We start from the raw sequence: 16,944 nt of genomic DNA, 5'->3' as shown, positions 1-16,944 counted from the left end.
AGAATCCTGTCGTGCGGTGGAAACGCATCACAGAGCTGGCGCCAAAGTGCCGGAGCGATCCGGGCACTTCTGTTCAAACAGAGCCGGCTTTCTCCACCGCAGGGAACACTGCAAACACAAAAACCTGCAGCGCTCGCCTCTGATCGAGTGGAACGTCCTTCATTTTTGGCAAATGATCTCCAAAAGGACAGCGTAACTACTGCCAAACTGAAACGGAACTGCCGTTCACGACTTTATAATCACAGTGTAGCCCTACTTTTTTCCCCCAAGGTCATTCTTACAGAGAATATTGTAAATATAAAATAAGGGTTTCATTGTACAGTTAAAATGCGTGATCTAAAATGTTATATTGCAAAATGACAGTCAAAATTTTCCTTCACTTCAGGTCCTTGTTACAAATGATGAATCATAAGCAATGCTTATCTACCCCATGCTATCTCACGATTTCTGTAAAATCTTCAAGTGGAATGTTACATTTTTGTCTACGCAATTATATGCAAATTTAGCAAAACACATAACATATAATGAAATATTTTAGTAGAATTAAATATTTCAGTAGAATTAAATCTGTTATTTTTGTTGAATACAATATTAAAATAAAATTTGACTGTCCAGTGAACAGCCCTACAGCGCTTGTCCTGATGTGAGGCTCCACTGTTAGAGCAGAAAGAATGTGGATATAGAGAAGTGAGCAAAGAGAAAGAGAGAGGGCAAGAGAGAGGGAGAAAAGGAGAAAGGTAGGAGGAAACAGAGAGCAGAAAGCACACAGGGAGAGTGAGAAGAAGATAGAGGGAGAAAACAGGCACAGGAGAGAAGGGGCCAATAAAAGGAAAGGAGAGATTTACAACTGCTTGCCTTCTCCATTCCCACTCCCGCCCCCTCTCCCCCATGGTCGACAACTGTTTAAACGCCTTGGCAAACGCGAGCGTAACTGTGTCACACTAACAAAGCTTTATTGAGTTAGGGGTTCCACTGCAGAGAAAGGGGGGGTGGGGGGGGGGGCACAGGGACAGGGCAGGGGGGATGGGGCGGGGCCGTCAGTGTTCCTGAGGGGTCGGCCATTGTTTGCAGCAGCTAGTATAAGTCACCGGATCTGCCAACCCGCTAAGGCACCGGGGGAAAGCCCCAAATTCGCCCACGGCGGGTTTTCAGCAGCACACCAAAGTGCTGGAGAGGGGGGCAGCGGTACATCACCGTCAGCGAGGCTGCCTGCGACTAAAGGCCCGCGGTTAGCCCTCCATTCAGGGGAGAGAGGCGGGGCGGGTGGAGGGGCCGCCGACAAATCAGACGGGCCCCCTCCGCGGGTCTACCGGAGGGGTAATGCGATTCCGCCGCGGCGCGGCAGCCTATCGGAGCAGAACGCCATCGGGGGCGGCGACCCCCCCCTCTCCCCCGCCTCCACAGGACCGCCCTCTACACTCACAACAGACTCTGGCCTCTTCTTCACAGACGCAACCCCGGAAAATCTGCTCAACGGCCCAGACACAATAGCAACAGGCCGGACGACAGCCTCCCGCTGCCCTGAGACGCTGGGATATTAACACGGGGCCCCTTCCCTCCCGAGGAGCTGGCGAGCGTGAGTCAGCGTTTGCCCCGCTAAGACGCGCCGCCGCCGCCGCCGTGGCAGATGAAAGTAATGTGTGTAATATCGGGCTGCGCCCGCGCGGGGAGCGGTGCGGCTGTTTAAAAAACACCGGAGCACAGGGCGCCGCTCCTGCTTCATCACGCTGATAACCCCTGAATAATTCAGAGCGTGGAAGTGTTTTTTTTCTGGAGCGCGGTATTCAACGATCAATGAGACCGAGAGGCCGGGAGTCACGTTTGTTCTGAGGAGCCGTACGAGGCGCTGGAGACGCCGGGCCAGAACAGCGCCCTCAGAGCCCCTGCAGCCCCCCGAGGGTGAGCGCAATCGCAGCAGTGTCTGCCGCCCCCCACCCCCCCCGAGTCGCGCGATTCGTGATCGGCATACTGTTCACCCCCTGCTGGGCTGCGCAATGCGCAATGGCTGCTCTGCTCACCCCCCCGCTGAGCAAAGCCATGCGGAATCGCCGCACTGTTCACCCCCCGAATGGGTGATGAATAATCACCGCACTGTTCACCCCCCCGAATGGGTGATGAATAATCGCCACACTGTCACCCCCCCAGAATGGGTGATGAATAATCGCCACACTGTTCACCCCCCCCGAATGGGTGATGAATAATCGCCACTGTTCACCCCCCCGAATGGGTGATGAATAATCGCCACACTGTTCACCCCCCCGCGAATGGGTGATGAATAATCGCCACACTGTTCACCCCCCCCGAATGGGTGATGAATAATCGCCACACTGTTCACCCCCCGAATGGGTGATGAATAATCGCCACACTGTTCACCCCCCCGCGAATGGGTGATGAATAATCGCCACACTGTTCACCCCCCGCGAATGGGTGATGAATAATCGCCACACTGTTCACCCCCCGCTGAGCCCCGCAATCCGTAATCGCTGCACTAATCGGCGTCTGTGAGCTGTCAGCCAGCGCTTCTCTGCACTCTGCAGTCCACCAGCTGAGCTGAGCACACCTGCACAGCTGAGGCAGGAAACCCCGGGGCACTCTCCTCTCGGGGGGGGGGGGTATCCTTCAGGCCTCCCTCTCTGGGGGAAGCTGTGGAAAAATACACATCGCCCTGCAGGGCTGCTGGTGCTGCGGGCACAGCCACGGTGAGGATCTACACCAGGCCACAGAGTGCACAGAGTGCAGAGTGCACAGAGTGCACAGAGTGCACAGAGTGCTGAGACCCAGCACTTCAGCCCCATGAGCAGTGCTCAGTATGCTGCAGTACACAGGGGGGTGCGATATGACCATCACGGACGATTAACATTTCTCCACCATCTGCCTTTAACGGGGAGATCAGACGTACTGTGCTGCAGAGCTCCTGCACGTTCTAACAGAACATCCACTCACACTGCTTCCAGACTCTGTTTTACCATCGCTAACAAAGACACCAATAAACAAATAGCATCCTAATATATGGCAGGCAGTACCTTAAAAAAAAGTTCCAGTTCAGTAATATGGGACTGGTTTGGAGTCCCAAGTCCAAGGCTATGGTGTATTTTATAGTTACCAGTAACAAAACCATTAATGCAAACGTCTGATTCCATTGGGTGTGCAGTTGGCAAAAAAAGCCACGATATAGTTGGCTCTACTGCAGCACTTGCTGATTAATTTCTTGCCAGAACCAGCAGCTCATTCAAAGAAACATTGTGCCTTAGGTTTTTAAGTTTTTTTTTTCACTGGTTAATATTGTAATACAGGGATAGATTTTCTTAAGGACATTAATTTTCTTCAGGTGAAAATGCCATCGAGATATTACACTGACAGAGTGTGAGTAGTCTCTTTTGAATAGCTCTGTTTACCGCTTAGTGACTGGGGAGTATTTCCCTTGGTGATACAGTGATTTACCTGGAGACCTCCCCGGGATCACTGTCATAAAGCTGTGTGTGTGTGTGTGTGTGTGTGTGCGTGTCTGTGAGAGTGTGTGTGTCTGTGTGTGCCTGTGCGTGTGTGTGAGCACCTCTGTGTGTGTGTGTGTCTGCACACGTGTGTGTGTATGTGTGCGTGTGTGTGCACACCCCTGTGTGCATGTGTGTGTGTGCACCCCTGTGTGTGTGTGTGAGTGTATGTGTGTATGTGCGCGTGTGTGTGCACCCCTGTGTGAGTGTGTGTGTGTGTGTGTGTGTGTCTCTCTCTTTTACCCTATACAGCCATGTCTGCTTAAATAAGTAAAACACACAGTGGTTGCCAGACTGTCAGTCTTGTGTAAGCTGATACACTGACAGGCACACAGGCTAAACCGCAGCTCTGACGGCAGAGAGCGGATACAGAAACGCAGCGGAGACCAAGACCCCGCCGGCCTTCACCGGACCTTTCATTTCATTCATTCAGGGGGTAATTCAGGACATGCGAACAGCTCCCGAGCGCACAAAGCCAGGACGCACAGCACGCTGCGTCACTGTAACGATCCACCTGGCATCTCCAAGCCCATCCACAGCCCTCTGTGCTCTGCTCGTGTGAGTCCATCTCACTGGGTTCTGCGGTAAAGACGGCGGTGTCCGGCGCTGAGCCGCGCGTTCCCTCAGTCTGGCGGCTGGCAGGAGGCCAGCTAATCAGGACAGCAGGCGCGAGCTTGACTGGCCCCGCCGGCTTGTTTACGGGGGGGGCGGGGCCTCGGCCTTGGGGCCGGTCCTGGACTGTGCGTATCGCTCGGTCCAGGTGCCTTCAGAGGCACGGGGGGGGGGGGGGGCGGTCCCGACAGCAGCGGGGGGGCGTTCAGGTCCGCACGAGACGCAGCGAGTCCGGAGCGTCTGAGACCGACGAGAGGAAGCACAATGTCTCGTACTCCCCGAAGACGGCGGCGGCTTTCTGAATAAAACATCAGCGTACTGTCTATCCTCTGCAACAAGTGGAAATGCAAATGTGCAATGTCGCTAATTTGCACTCATTCTGTCACTCATGCTATCACACATAAAAACTAAAAATATTAGGAAAATGCCAGCGTCAGCATAATTTATATGTTACCACCTACTTTGACTCCAATCAGGAAGAAATACAAATGTATGATATGACTAATCCACACCTGTGATGTCACTAATGCTCACCGATTATTTCCTCTTATAAACCGGAAATATTGGCAAACCACAAACAGAAATGCCTTTTTAATGAAAAATCTGCATCCTCAGCTGCGATCCGAACGGCCATATCTAAATGCCCCTTAATAAAGAATCAGAGAAGAGAATACAGAGAAGCCACCAACTGTGCTTCATCTGGCCATAAATCATTTATATTACGCAACGCATAAGCGTTCCAAAGTGCTTCAGTACCGAAGGAGCTCGGGTTAGCACCACACGGTCAGCTTCTGAGCATTAAATCACTGAAGTGATGGGTCATGCAGCGTAACCCTGCCCACACACTCTATGTTCAGCCCTAGACCACACATTAAAGAATCACAGGGATCACTCCTCATGCCCCCTAAGCCTCTAAGAGCTCTCAGGCCGCTCGATACGCATGATACAGGATTAGTTATCCAACGGCCTTAGCAGGAGTCAGCGCAGGAGCGGGGATCTGAAAATATTATCTCTTTGCCAAAACGCTAACAACTTACTACAAATTGCTGCAATTTACAGCGGCGGGCTAATCGAGGGGCTCTGGACGGTGAGGAATGGACTCGCCCCGGACGGAGAGCCGGGGCGGGAACGCCGACGCGGCAGAAAACCGGCGGCGGGGCTCCTCGGGAACGAGCCGCCCCCATCGCGGCGCGAAGAAGCCGCTAATGAACTCCTCCAGCGTAATCGCTCTCGTTCTCCCCCCGCCCCGTCTCTCTGTGATGAAAGGCAGTCGCGCGCAGCCGCCTGTCCCAGAGTGTGCGTGAAAACCTACAGCGATGCTACGCGCTGGGACAGAACGGACAGGAAGAAGAGAGGGATGGAGAAGAGGCACGTTGGAGAGAGGGGAGGGGGAAAAGGCAGAGAAAAAAAAGAGACAGAGAGGGAGAGTGGGAGAAAGAGGGGGCGAGAGAAGGAAAGAGCAGGCGGGAGGGTGGGAGGGGGAGAGAGCGAGAGAGAGAGAGAGAGAGGAGAGAAGGGCAGAAGAGAGAGAGACTGAAGAGCCTGCCTGCGCTGTGAGAGTGTGCGCAGGGAGGGAGAGAGAGAGAGAGACTGAACAGCCTGGCTGCGCTGTGAGAGTGTGCGCAGGGAGGCAGAGGCTCCACAGCTCTGCAGCGGAGGTCGGGAGGCCGTGCGGGCTGTGGGTGGACGGGGGACGGCTGAACTCTCTGCTTAATAAACTCCAATTAAGGCCAGGCATTAACACTGCCGGCCCACCGTCCTCAGCATTAACTCCCATAAACCCGGACGCAGGGTGTGGGAGCAGGAGCAGAGAACAGCACGTCGGTCCTCTTACACGTCGCCGTCCCCGCCAGTCACACACGGTATCCCGGCAACCGCTCGTTTACAAAGGACCCCTGTCCTGAGAACTCTGCTGAGCCTCATGTCTCACACCTGGCACGGAGACTATTCACCAAGCACTGAAAGCTTTATTTATTCATTTATTTAACGCATTCCCCCCCCATTTCTGTTCCCAATTTGCCTGACCACATACAAACTCACCTGTATGCACTCAAGAGTGTGGGCAAGCACGCACTCTCCAAAGACCCCACAAACCAAGCTGGCACAGGCATGAGTTCATGCGCATGTTTTAGCAAGCAAACCGTGGGTCGGTAGAGAGCGATGAGACCCAGTTCCTGGCCTGCTAAGCCCCCTCCAACCCTGGCTGATGCTACAGTCAGCATCCAGCAGTCTCTCTCAAAGGTTGTTTATTGTTCATTTAAAAGAGCATAAGGATGTTGAATATATAGTTGATCTTGTTACTGTTAGCATTCACATCTTATACGTATGATTGCCTTGGCAGGTTCACTTCTGTGTGTTCATCCCAATAAGAATGAGGGACTGAATATGACTGAGGGCAGCGTCAGAGCAGATGTTACGGTTTTGGGAGCTGAATCATCGCTGCGTTTCAATGGGACAGCTGCGGGAAGGACTGAGCAGGTTCAGCCGATCTTCAGCTCGATGCCATTAAGTAATCGATGGGCAGAGTGCAGAACGGAGGGCTCTCTCTCCTTATTCTCCTTCACTCAGAGAGAAAGCCCATCTGCTCTTCTGTCCAGATCTGAGTATCAATAATTAATTATTAAATATATACATACTTAAATATATACTTAAAAAAGAATTAATAATAAAGTGAAATGAAAATAAACTGAATTTGTAAGAGGAACAGAAGATACAGAGGATGGGGGGGTGATGAAAACAGAGGGAGAGAGTGCTGGGTGTACTAACTCAGGGAGGAGGGAGAGATGCAGGGTTTGAGACTGCAGGATGATGGGAGTTCCACAGCCTGAGGGCCATTCCCACAAACCCCAGCTCAAAATGGATCACCATGGCTACAGCAACCCGCCCCCCAACCCCCAACTGCCCCTGCTCACACACACACACACACACACACACACACACACATCTAGTTAATTCACTTATATAGCCTACTTATCTTTTCAACACACACGGACATAGACACCATTAAAGTCATTGCTTATGCCACTTCCAGTTGAATCTCTTTATGCTTTCTTTTTGAGGACCCTGTGAATATGCATTTTATTTCATGTATTGCACACAACTTACTACCTTACAGACTGAGACCACAGAGGAGTAGGAATGAAAGCAATAGAAAGACATACATATGCAAACTCAGACATACACATGAACACAGAAACAGATATACACACACACACACGTGCACACATACATGAACACATACACACACGAACACATACACATGAACACAAGCACACATACATACGCACACACATGCACACACGTGCACACACACACACACACACACACACAAACAGATAAATGATGGACAGTGCACTGAGAGGTTTCCATTAGCCCTGTCACTCTAGCTGGTCGTCACTGGCCCTTGTCACCTTAGAAGGAGCAGCCTTCTCAGTTCTCCATCAAAGCCCCCAGGAGCAAGACACCGGTTATGCAATATTCAGGACGGGGGAGGACGACGGCAAAATAAATAAAAAGCGGAGAAAGGCACCGGCACCCCCACGAAGAGAGGCCGACGAGAAACGAGAAGAGGGGGCCAGCGTCACCGCTCCTCCCGCGATTATTTAAATAAAACGAAAAATGACCACAGCTCAGAGACCTGGCGCTGCTGGCCCCGGCGGCAGGGCTCGCCCCCTCCGCTTTAATGCGGGACAGCGGCTCGTCAGCAAGGCCAGTCACAGCCCGCCTCCTGCGGGAGGCAGTGGACCGGTTTAGGGGGGAGGGAGAAAAATCAATGCCCGCTTCTCAGGCACGCAGCACATCAGAAGGACGCTGCCGGACGGCGCTGTCTGTGCTGGGCTGCCAGGGCGCTCTCCACCGCTCGCCCCAGGATTGGGAGTCACAGACGGGCCGCTCGTGGGGACCGGAGCGCTCAGAATGTTCCAGCGCCACCGCAGTGGCGTGGTCAGTATGCTAACAGTAACGTAGCAGCGGCGGGCTGAGGTCTCTAACGGACACAGGCTGGGCAGCGCTCCAGCTAAGCGCTAAACAAAAGCGCAGAGACAGCCAGTCTGACCACACAAAGCTAACCAGCCAGGTGATCAAAGATAACAAAATGCACAGAATCCTCTGTCTCTTTCACATGCACGCACTCACAATCAGACACAGACACTGACACACGCATGCAATCACACACGGTCACACGCACGCAGTCACACACAGGCACACACCCACAATCACACACACACGTGCACACACATACAGGCACACACACACACACACCCTGCGCAGGGGCCAGTTTGCTAACGCTGACAGGGTCGGTGAGTAAAAGCCCTCTGCTCTGTCCGAAAGCTTGAACAATAAGCTCCTCGCCCAGCCAGCGTACAGCGCTCTCGCCCCTGTGTTTTTCACAGCAGCACCAGAAACGGCTTAGCGGCGCTAACCTGGCCTTCTCGGCCAGGGCCCGGGCCTTTTGTGCTGGAGAAAGGTCGCGAGAGTCAAAGCACCGGCATTGACAGTCTCTATTACACAGCCGACCTAAAAATATCACCGCATAAGCTGGGGCTGTGCTGTTAATACAGAAATGTTAACATTAGCACTATCGCTCTCCGTGGCTCACCGTGGATATCTCTTCATCCTGGGGACGCTGGTACAGGGGAGCTGTTCTGGTAGCTGGATGAATTTGGGGTGGCTCACATCGAGTGCACTGCAAAAATATACGGCTGAATTATCGTAACTGAAGCGATTTGGCTCAATTGACGCGCTCAAGAGCCCCATCCAGGATCCGGTTCCACTGAACCTCTGACCCCCATAGGGCAATCACAGGAGCTACTTAGCAGGTGCTAAAGCAGGACAGGAACAGCGACATACCCCTGTTCAAGGCAGAGCACAGAACACAGGAGACCTGGGGCGGGGCAGGGCAGACCTGGGGGAGGAGGCGGGGTGGGGGCACAGCTGCTTTGGGACGGCAGTGGGGGTTGGGCAGACTCCCAGGGAATAGCCGAAATCGTGGGCTCACTGCGGTTGTGACTCGACAGAGCCCCGCAGGACCCGGGGGGGGGGAGCGGTCGGCTGAGCGCGACGGTCCCCCGACATCACAGCGACAACACCCGAGGGGGGCAACGAACATGGCAACGGGACGAACCGCTCAACACCGCGGCTCCAAAAGTGCAGCGATGCCGTCCGGCCCGCTGATTTCAAACGGCGTGCGCTGGTGTCAGCTTTTTGGACCTTCCCCACAGAGCACTTGCCGTCAGCACCAGGTTTGTAAATGGCTGCTCCAATTTCATGGGTGAGGCTTTGGATTTAATAAAAACACTGCCACGGTGGAGGAGCCTCGGGCCTCTGCAGCAGTAATTTGACAGGGGTCCAGGTGAGCAGCTGAGATACCTGTCAGCAGAAGGTGCTGCTGGCACCTGCGGAGTAGAGGAGTGCGAGAGAGGAGGGGCCGTGCCGGGATTTGCATCGGGGGAAGTGGGAGCTCCTGCCATGACGGCAGACGACGCGGCCAATGGGAGGACAGCTGGTAGCCCAGCGCCTGGAAGACGGCCAATGGGAGAGCGTGGGCGTGCGCAGGTGGAGTCTGCGCCTGCATGCTGCCTTCCTAGAATAGTGACGTCTGATCTCAGCAGGCACGAGGTCGCTAAGAGCATCGCTACGCAGCGTACCGAGCGATTCGTCTACACCATGTATCAGCATCCGAAACCAAGAGAGGGAGTACAGCTGTGTGCGCATGTGCAAGGACGTGTGTGTGTGAGCGCGCATGTGAGCGTGTGCGCATGCGAGTGTGGGTGTGCATGTCAGTGTGTGTGTGTGTGTGTGTGTGACTGTGTGTGCTTAAATGGCTCATCACCTGTGAGTTGCTAATTATGCAAACAGCCCCACAAGAACTGCTGTTGCTGCATCAGGGACATTGGCGTCCACTAAGATCTGAGGGGGTGGTAATGGGTGAATCACACGTGCAGGTCTGGGTGTTTGTGAGTACAACATCGGTCCCAGTCATCACACAGGCGTGTTCCTCAGGGACAGAGAGAGCGCAGGACCATTAAAAGAGGGGTGCAACTTCAGAATAAAAAAACAGGCGACTGAAGCTGATGCGGGGAGAGGAACTCCCTCACAGTGGTTGGCCTGAGTGAGTGTCTGTTTCAGTGAGTGTCTGTTTCTCTACTGGGGCTTCATCAGGGAAAAATGAGCCTGTTACTCTCTAAATATTAGCATGAGGAGCACATGCTATCCATGGAGAATGAGAGAGAGAGAGAGAGAGAGAGAGAGAGAGGAGAGGAGAGAGAGAGAGAGAGAGAGAGAGAGAGAGAGGGAGAGAGAGAGAGAGAGAGGGAGAGAGAGAGAGAGAGAGAGAGAGGGAGAGAGAGAGAGAGGGAGAGAGGGGAGAGAGAGAGAGAGAGAGAGAGAGAGAGAGAGAGGGAGAGAGAGAGAGAGAGAGAGAGAGAGGAAGAGAGAGAGAGAGAGAGAGAGGGAGAGAGAGAGAGAGGGAGAGAGAGAGAGAGCTGGCCCTAAAAATGAGAATACACTGTGGCAGACTCGGTGAACACGTTCTGGCAACAGACCCCCAGTCGCCACCCGCAGACTTGGTTGCTCCTAGAGCAGAGGCTGTGCCCCACCGCCACAAACAGAGACAGAGCTGCACTTCCTCATATGATGCCATGAGAATTCATCTGAGAACATCCTTTTCCTAAATTTAAAACAATACACCCAAACTTCACAACCCGGCTAGCGACGCAACCATTGCAAATCCTCCTTGGAGAGGAAAGGAGGTGTGCAAATTTAGCAGTGTAATATGCAGCCACCTGCCACAGGTAGAGACCCAGTCCCCTAACCCCCACAATTATGTATCTGTATTTTCATTATGTAACATGTAATCATATCATGTATTTCCACGATTATAGTCATTATTAGAAGTATAATTTTTTTATTATTACTGATGTTATTACACATCTGTCCATGCATAAATATTGTTGTTATTACAATCCTTGTTATTGTTGTTATTATTGTCATTTTGATTGATTTTAATGAACAGAGAGAAGCAGAGTGCAGGGGAAAGGGCAGAGAGAAAGGGAAATTTGGATCTGGAGAGATGTGAGATATGGATATTGAGGACAGATATGAGAGGTTTGGCAAGATATGCAAGACCAATAAATAATGTGAAATAAAAAAATGAGAGACGATCATAGGAAGAGAGAAAAACAAATGTAAAGGATTTATTTGGCAACGAAAACTTAGTCATGCCAATAAAGTATATTTTAACATTTAAATTGGACAAAGCATAAGAACAAAAGAATGTCTGATGACAAAAAAGGCAATTAATCCCTCTTGGATCATAATTTGCGACAGAAAGAGAGAGCAAGAGAGAGCGAGAGAGAGAGAGTGATCGAGATTTAAATCCTCCTTCATTTATCACTCCTCCATAGGTTTTCTTGTATTTGTGACAAAAACTCTAAACGAGAAATAAAATTTAAAAAATCTTAAAAGACAAAACTTAAGAGAGAGACAGAGAAAGGGTAAAGGGGCGCAGAGGAACACAGTGGAGTGTGGATTTCCACTGTGCTCGACACAGATTAGCTAAAGCGCAGCAGGAAATAGGAGGTTTTATATGACGGGGGTGGGGGTGGGGGTGGGGGTGGGGGGGGGCTCGCGGTCATTTTCACTGCGCTCCCAAGCTGCAAAGCTCCCACAAAGAGAGACCTGACGGACAGCCACCGCCCTCTCCACTGACAACCCGCTGACAGAGCTCCCGGACACACACACACTCACACACAGATACACACACACTCACACACAGAGGCACACACACACACACACAGAGGCACACACACACACACTCACACACACACATACACACACAGAGGCTCTCACACACTCACACACAGAGACACACACACACACACTCACACAAACACACACGCACGCGCGCGCACACAGAGGCTCTCACACACACTCACACACATGCACACACACACACTCACACTCACGCACACATTCACCCATGCACATACACACAATAACACACACAAAAATACACACACACACTCACACACACACACTCACACACATGCGCACACAGAGGCTCTCACACACACTCACACACACGCACACACAGAGACACACACTCTCACACACACATGCACATACACACAATAACACACACACACACACACACACTTGCAGACAGGCAAACTGCAGGCAGGAGGTTTTAAGGGGTTTCAGCAGCCTGAGCAGACTGTGTGGCAGTGCGCTGCAGGACTGGAGCACCACCGCCCCCTCATATGGTAATAACACTAACTCACATCTCACCCCAGTGCCTGAAAAAAGGAGGGGCTTTCATTTCTTAATTTCATCAACATCTTCTCCGCCCATCTGTGCAGACAATTTTGTATAACCCCCCCAAACCCCCACCCGCCCCCCAACCCCACCCACTCTTGACAATAATTCAGCACGCCAAAAGCCAGGAACAATTTCATTTTGACCGGGTAGGAAGGTAATTTGCTTGATTAAGCACAACAGGGATCACTCGAGGGGATGGGGGACATTTCAAAACGAAATAGCCCCCGCAGCCCTCCAACAGCAGAGGTTGCAGCTCTAGAATCAATTAAAGCAGACTGCTTGCTCAATAGGATTAACATGAAAAACGGACTCTCGTGGTCTGAGGCTGACCTGTGACAGGGCAGGGGTTACGGCAAGAAGGGACCAGCTACCTCAAACACCGGAACATCAGACATATTTCACAGCAGAATGGAGTTGGTGGGTAAACCCAGTTCCAGCTAAGAAATTAAACGTTGTCTCCCTTTATGAAAAAGTCCAGCTAAATCGTATATAAATACTTCCCTGGCCCGCGAAACCTGTCATAAATATATGAATCTGACACGAGATCATACAGCAAGAACATGCAATGCATACGGGTTGCGCTTGGACACTGTTAGGAACAATAGCGCATCGCTCTGAATCTAAAGGAAACGCCTCCGCCAGTTACACAGTGGCCGCGAGAGGGAAAGCGCAGGGAAATCCCAACTGCAGAAAATACCCATTCCCAGCCAGCCTGAGGAAAGCCCTGCTCGTACTGACACTGCCGCGTGCCTTGGTGAACAGCCCCCGTCCCTCTTTCTCTTTCTCTCTCTCTCTCTCTCACACACACACACAAGCACCCACAAACCACCAAAGAAAAGCAAGATAGCAAACTAATAAAAAAGCTATTGTGTCTCTTTTTTTTTTGCACACAGCAGGCAATAATTTCTTATTACGAATGTATTCACAGTATATTCCCTTATTCTACAGGGCAACGTGGTCAAACTGCATACTGTACTGTGACATAGATAATGTACCAGCTATGGCCAAATACAGCGCGAACTTAAGGTTGTCTAGTTCACCAACGAAACACTGGGTGCCCGGATTGCACATAACATTTTTTTCCGATTAGATTAAAATTAACTATTAATAGGTCTAGACAACCTGTCACTGTCCGCATTTTCGTCTGTGTAGCTCCGCTGTGTTGAGCAGCTAACACACAGCCCGGAAGGTATCCTAATACCGTGCGATGTAGGCTACATGGACGTGCAAGGCTACCCCTCGTCTTTGGGGTGGAAAAGGGTAGTCTAACGCTATTGCAAAATCTGTAGCTATACACAACCTGCCCCACAGTATCATCATCAGCATCCAGTAAACAAATGATGACGAATACCCTTAACATGCGCTTTTACCGTTATATATGGATTTCCACGAAAATGTGCTCACAAAATAGTTACAATTCTCCAATAGGACATTTGTTAATTAATATTTATATATCGTTCCTTTTTGTGAAAAATATCCAGGTCGTTGCGAAAACCGTTAGCCGACACAATTCATATTTGTCTCGAGATCAAGTAGCCTATGGATATTTGCATACTTGCTTCTCCAGCCCAACGACTACCTGGTGAACAGTTGTTGTCTTATTTTTCAGCAAACAACAATCGACACGCAGATTGGACAACTGCAAACACAACGTTGAAAACTTAACCAAAATTAATAGCATATTGCAGCATAGTCATTTTGCGAATGTTACACAAAACCCCAGCACGTCCCTCCAAAAAGTAAAGAAAAACATCCAACAACGACAAAATAATTCAGCAGCACTGTAGCTAACGGTGGCAAGCTCAAACATTTCTGTTTCTGTTTATGTAGGCTACAATACACACTGCAAAAAGAAACTATTTTGCTACTGCACAATAACAATCGTGCAGCAAATATTTCAGGTTCCCAAAATGAATGGGCGGATAACAGAACGTGCGTGAATACACACACGAGTAAATTTTATCTTACATCAACTGTAGCTTCTCACATGAATGGATATAGACTAAAACCATATAATTAATTATTCATGAAACGAAAAAGCATGTGGCCAAGTCAAAAAACATGATGTGAATTATCACGTATTTCACCTAACATTTCTAGCTAGTTTACATCATGCATACCTCATGAAAAACAAGAATAGGTCAGACTTATCTCATATTCAGTAACACAATCAAACGACTTTTTGCTATCTTACCTTATTTCCTAGTTGGTCGCGTTGTTCAGTGTAGTACTTGCGGTAATGCACATATTGTACTGGAATACATAGGAAAGTGTTCCCGTTATTTTATCTGTTCTCTCTGCAGCTTGAGTTGTACACTCGCTCTCTAATGCACACTCGCAAGCACTACTCATATACAGAGTCGCGCTCACGTTTCACCGACTGAGGCGCGTGGCCGAGGAAGGGAGGGCGGGTAAGTGGCGCGCTCTTAACAGCAGCATCGATGAAGATACGCCAGCCATTCTGACTGGAGACCTGGCATCCTTTCTGGATTAGTTGTATTTTATGGTGGTCTGTTCTTAACGAAATGTAATTTAGAATTTTGCTTTTTAGACTGACAGGTATTTTATCATTGTAGTTCACATATAAGACAAATAAACAAACATGAACAAATGAGGGAGACAAACCCTTTAAATCATTGAGGTTTTTACATGGGAAATACATGTAGTAATTTAGTTCATATGTAAAATAGTAGAAATGCTGGACAGCAGCAGCGGCTACTAATGCAACTTTGTTTTATTTATAATGCAATGGCCATATTTTAAATAGGAGGCACAAAATCTCCATCTTGTTAAAACCTAATCATCTACAACCCCATCACCAAGCACACACACATACAAACTTAACAACACAAGCAATCTTCAAGTCTACTGTCACCAGATTTGCCTGAAAAAGATGCATTTCGTACGCAAATGTCACTGTGGCAAGGGCTATCCAATGGGGAATTAAGTTATTTTCTGCTTTCTTCAATTTGGAGAACCTACTGTAGTTGCAACACCTGCAAGTCACATCATTTGGTGTGAAAAGGTAACATCTAAAACCTCCCTATGATGGTATGAAAGTTTCTAATCTGCTGAAAAATTTGTAGGTTGGCAACAATGCTGCCTTTTCAGATATACTCAACACTGCATAGCAAATGATTAATGGAATAATTATGACTCAAGCAAAGGGAATTCTAAATCACAGACATTAATCAGTTTGCCACTGTACCAGAACCATATAAACCAAGCCATCATACAGTACATACATACAACCACTCTAAAGATCTGTTCACAGCTTCTTGGCAATTGTTTGGATGAGGTGCACCTTATGGCACAAGAAACCATTGCAAGAGAAGCTGTCAGCTTCTTGTGGCTGCAGACATATTTATGTCCTATTCCCCCTCGCTTTCTCTCGCTCCCTCTCTCAGTTCCCCCCTCTCCCTCCCTTTTTTTCTCTAAGTCCCCACCTCTCCATTCCCCCCTCCCTCTCTTTCTGTTTCCATCTCTCTGTGCTCAAATGACCTGAAGCCTTACTCTCTCTCCATTCCATCATTTACGCTACGACAGTTATTACATCATTTTAAGATATAAGGGACTCATGGGATAGATGTGCGGTCATCCACCATTTACACTGCTGTGCCATAAGGCTAGCGAGTACCTTTTAAACTAGCTGTGGTGTAAAGGCCAGTGAGCATCTTTTACACTAAGCATCTTTTACATTAGCTCTGGTGTATAACAGATTGGTGAGGTCATACTCTTTACACTAAGCATCTTTTACATTAGCTGGAGCAGTAACTTTTAACTAGCTCTGGTGTAAAGGCCAGTGAGCATCTTTTACACTAAGCATCTTTTACATTAGCTCTGGTGTAAAGGTCAGTGAGAATCTTTTACACTAAGCATCTTTTCACTAGCTCTGGTGTAAAGGCCAGTGAGCATCTTTTACACTAGCTCTGGTGTAAAGGCCAGTGAGCATCTTTTACACTAGATGTGGTGTAAAAGCCAGGGAGCATCTTTTACACTAGCTCTGGTGTAAAGGTCTGCGAGCATCATTTACATTAACTCTGATGTAAAGGTCTGTGAGCATTTTTTATACTAGCTCTATTATAAAGTTCAGTGAGCCCATGTTGCAGCCGTTCCCTTGAATCTCCCAGAATTGCAGGTGCCTTCCACGCTGGAGAAAAGGCACTCACTGAGGAGCTGATGTCCACCTCCTTACCACCCCCCCCCCCCCCAAACCCCAAACACAGTTCCATCACCTACTCGCCCTCAGAACTGAACTGAACTTCTGCTTTCAGCTCTCAAAAATACACACAACACCAACAAAGCCAAAAGGCAATTGTGGCATGTTCAGGGATCTTCCAGCAACAATGGAGACAGCAAATGAGAATACATACCTTTCCCCTTTTTTTCTGGTTGATTTCATCTTGAATTCAATGGGAGTTTATATGCCTTTTGCACTCCATTCATTTTCATGCCATTACATCTTCATAGAGGTTTTATGGATGGCTGTGATCAGCCATGTGAATCACAATGGTTTTTAAAATTG

General features: G+C 49.5%; 1 protein-coding gene across 1 annotated transcript in view; it reads right to left on the bottom strand.

Annotated features, from left to right (window-relative positions):
• Positions 1-14,758, bottom strand: part of slc8a2b (solute carrier family 8 member 2b) — a 78,189-nt gene extending 63,431 nt beyond the window's left edge. The window contains exon 1 of the mRNA XM_064301493.1: positions 14,614-14,758. The gene's annotated coding sequence lies outside the window, so the exon portion shown is untranslated. The remainder of the gene's footprint in view (positions 1-14,613) is intronic.
• Between the last annotated feature and the right edge of the window lie 2,186 nt (positions 14,759-16,944).

Source organism: Anguilla rostrata, chromosome 12, assembly GCF_018555375.3.
Source record: "Anguilla rostrata isolate EN2019 chromosome 12, ASM1855537v3, whole genome shotgun sequence".
Classification (NCBI taxonomy): Eukaryota; Metazoa; Chordata; class Actinopteri; order Anguilliformes; family Anguillidae; genus Anguilla; species Anguilla rostrata.
The sequence above is the reverse complement of the archived record's forward strand: the minus strand, read 5'-3'. Positions and strand labels throughout refer to the sequence as shown.